The 3,663-nt window shown below is 40.4% G+C and overlaps 1 long non-coding RNA gene across 1 annotated transcript; it reads left to right on the forward strand.

Moving 5' to 3' along the window:
• Positions 1-966: 966 nt before the first annotated feature.
• Positions 967-3,202, forward strand: LOC121813891. Its single transcript, XR_006053946.1, has 2 exons — positions 967-2,321; positions 2,497-3,202. It is a non-coding gene; the product is annotated as an uncharacterized LOC121813891 (long non-coding RNA).
• Positions 3,203-3,663: the final 461 nt, after the last annotated feature.

Consider the following 3,663-nt stretch of genomic DNA (forward strand, 5'->3'; position numbering starts at 1 on the left):
CTTACGGCGCCTAAGTTATGACCTCGGCTCCTTGTTTCTCTGCTCTCTGTAAGGTGGGGGTATGGAATGTGGTCTATCTCCCCTGTCCTAGACACAAAGTCTCCTGCTTATAACCTTCTTTTTATGATTCAACAATAAAGCATGTCAAGAAGACAGTGTAAGACATTCACAGCCGATCAAGGATACAGAGTGATGCACACTTATCTAATGAAGTACAAAATGATTATGTTCTTTTAACCCAAGAGTATAATGAGGACTAAACTACATACACAGCACACCATCTAAACTAAATGATAATATATGTCCTACAGCTGTTATCATAATTCAACTACATTGACTACGGTCATAAAATAACATATCTTTTACTACTGGTCTCAACACTTATCTCCTGACAAATCAGGAGATAAGCCTAGTTTTAACAATTATAGGCCAGTGTCTCTTTTTTCACAGTTCTCAAAGTGCTTGAAAAACCTTTTCCGCAAAGACTTGATAGTTTTATCAAAAACAAAAAAAACAACTAATAAATGAAAATGAATTTGGATTTTGAAAAAATAGATCAACAGCTGTTGAGTCTGTGTTTCCCAGGCCTTGCTAGTTTAGAGACTTATTCCTCATGAAGAACACAAGACTTAATAGAACATCTTTAACTTGCTAACGAGGGAAGCTTTGGTTAGAACCAGGCGGCGGAGCAATGCTCCTCACCTGTCTCTAATCCTTCAAAGAGCAGCTCTCCTCGCAGCTATTTATTCCCATGACAGTTACAGTTTACACAATACAACACAACACCTCCCACTGTAAAACCCCCCAATGGTTCTAAGACAAGGCACTGTGTGTGTGTGTGTGTGTGTGTGTGTGTGTGTGTGTGTGTGTGTGTGTGTGCACCTGTATGCATGTGCAAGTATGTGTGAGTGTGTGTGTGTCATGGGGGTACGTTTGTGTGACCTCCAGAATGTATCTGCAATAAAACCCACGTCAGCCTCCCCCAGCACCAAATTGGCTGGAGAGGTGGTCAGGATGAAAGGAATGGCTTTGATCCTACTGCTTGAACTAAGACTTTACAAATTTAAGAAACACAATGACAACATTCAACAATTAGACTTAACAACAGCATTAGCATTGTTGACCTTTATTGAAGATATTTCATCTGCAACCCGTAATAATAAATACACAATTGGGGTATTAGTTGATTTAAAAAAAGCTTTTGATACATTTCAAAATCCCATTTTGATTTCTAAATTGCAGGGTTTATTAAGAATCTTTTCTTCTTCCTGCTCCTTTTCACGCATGGTTGTTGCGAGTTATAGTGAGAAAAACTATGGTTTGTGTGTATGAAAGGACAAAACTGTTGAAACTGTTGAACCAAGTGTGAAATAAATACATTAAATGAAAAAGCTTTCTAAAATAACAGACCTACACACAGGAGAGATATTGTTCCTCACATTACAATGAAGAATGAAAATTTTTTAATTCTTCATTCGATGATATTGGGACAACAGGTGGAGCAGGAATGACAGTATCACTAATGGTGCCAAATAACACCCAGAAAAAGGGGAAACAGGACATACGATCCTGCACAAATGTTGGTCTTTAACAAAGGTGAAACACTCAAGTTGTATGATATAAACATGACAAAAACAGCACAGAAACAGGAGGAGGATTTCTCCAGTTAATGTCTGTCTTATTATTAGTGATTTATACAGGATGAGAGCTCATTAACCCTAAACTTCAGTACAGCAAGTCTGTTTCCTCACCACAGCTCACAGGCTAGATGTTTGGTGAAGCGTCTCACCAGTGTTTCCTAAAACATTTAACTATGTTTGGCTTCACACCGACAAACATATTATGTTTTACAGCAGTAGTAATAATTCGGGTTTGGTTCCATACGTATTGTTATAATCCATTGGTTTATGCAAGCATGGATCTTCAAGGAAAGCCAAAAAGGAGGCAAATGTTGGCGAAAGTTAGCAGTTGCATTTTAGTAATGGTCATGAATGTGAGCAAAAGCAGCGAGGTGTCCTATCCAGCTATATAGAAGAGCAATATAACGATGATGAAGGTGACAGTTTGAATCAGTCATATTTCATTCAATACAGTGGTGTACTGACAGATCCAGGATCCAAATCATCAGCAGTTTGATCCACGTATGGATTGAAATTTATTTGTGAAAATGTTGGACTGTTCCTTTATCAGTGTGTAACAGTGTGTGTATGAGAGCCATGTAATGTCCATGTGTGCATGCTGACTGTGCTGCTCTGACCCCCCTCCTCCTTTCAGGGTGGAGCCTGCTGGAGTCCGATGGTTGAGACCAGGTCTGAGGAAGTGTAAGTGTGTTTTTAATGTGATTCATGAAAACAAAGCAGCACACATTCAACCATCTTCAAACTGTCACATCACTCATTCACATCTCTGATGTCAGGAGTCATCATCAAAGTGTCAATCAATGAACAGATGATGGATCAATAACTGCAGCTGGATTGTGTTTGTTCTCTCCATCAGATTCCTGTCAACTCACAATCGACACAAACACAGTACACAAACCTCCAACTGTCTGACAACAACAGGAAGGTGACACATGTGAAGGAGGTTCAGTCATATCCTGATCATCCAGACAGATTTGATGGGTTATCAGCTGCTGTGTAGAAATGGTCTGACTGGTCGCTGTTACTGGGAGGTCGAGTGGAGAGGAAGAGTTATATATCAGTGAGTTACAGAAGAATCAGAAGGAAAGGAGACAGTGATGACTGTTTGTTTGGATGGAATGATCAGTCCTGGAGTCTGATCTGCTCTGATGATGGTCCTCGTTATGTCTGGCACAATAACAGAGTAACATCCATCTCCTCCTCCTCCTCCTCCTCTGTCTCTAACAGAGCAGCAGTGTATGTGGACTGTCCTGCTGGCACTCTGTCCTTCTACAGAGTCTCCTCTGACACTCTGATCCACCTCCACACCTTCAACACCACATTCACTCAAACTCTTTATCCTGGGTTTATGTTCTGGTCTCCTGGTGGCTCAGTGTCCCTGTGCTGAGTGGAGTGTAAAGAGTGTCTCCTGTTACAGAAACACTCTGACTGTTGAACAGATAGTTCAGTCTGTACATGTCTGTCTCTTTCACTCACAAACACGTTTTCAGATTCATGGATTCAATCAGTTGATGTTTGAAACTCTTCTAAATGATTCCTTGTAAACTTCTTCCTCTTCAGTCCTTTAAAGATGGAAGCTCCCATTATTCCAGGATCCACATGTTGTTTTTCTGTCTTTTTCCACTCAAAGCTTCACAGTGAATATCAGTATGTTGTGTTTCTCTGAAGCTCAGTTCACAACCAGCTCCTCTGCATTTTCAACAAGTCTGAGCTCATTAAAATGAATCCAAATGTTTGATTTCTCTTTTTTAATGGGATGTTTCCAAACTCTCCAAATGCTCTTACTGTTTCACCCATTGTCGAAAGCTCATCATTTGAAAATGAAGCTATCACAAGCAAACACAGCTTTCAGCTCTTATTTTGAAACTGGCTTATTTAGAGAGCTGTGATGTGAGCGTGCCTGGCTCTGAGGCACTTGGGTCAGCCTCTGTTGTTTAGAAGTGTTACAGACTGTGAATGACACAGACCTGTCAGTTTCCATTTTTGTCTGTAACACAGCTCAGGGCTCCATGCTGAACGCATC

The sequence above is a fragment of the Haplochromis burtoni genome, unplaced genomic scaffold, assembly GCF_018398535.1.
Source record: "Haplochromis burtoni strain Fernald_Lab_line unplaced genomic scaffold, NCSU_Asbu1 Contig_3269, whole genome shotgun sequence".
In the NCBI taxonomy this organism is placed as follows: domain Eukaryota; kingdom Metazoa; phylum Chordata; class Actinopteri; order Cichliformes; family Cichlidae; genus Haplochromis; species Haplochromis burtoni.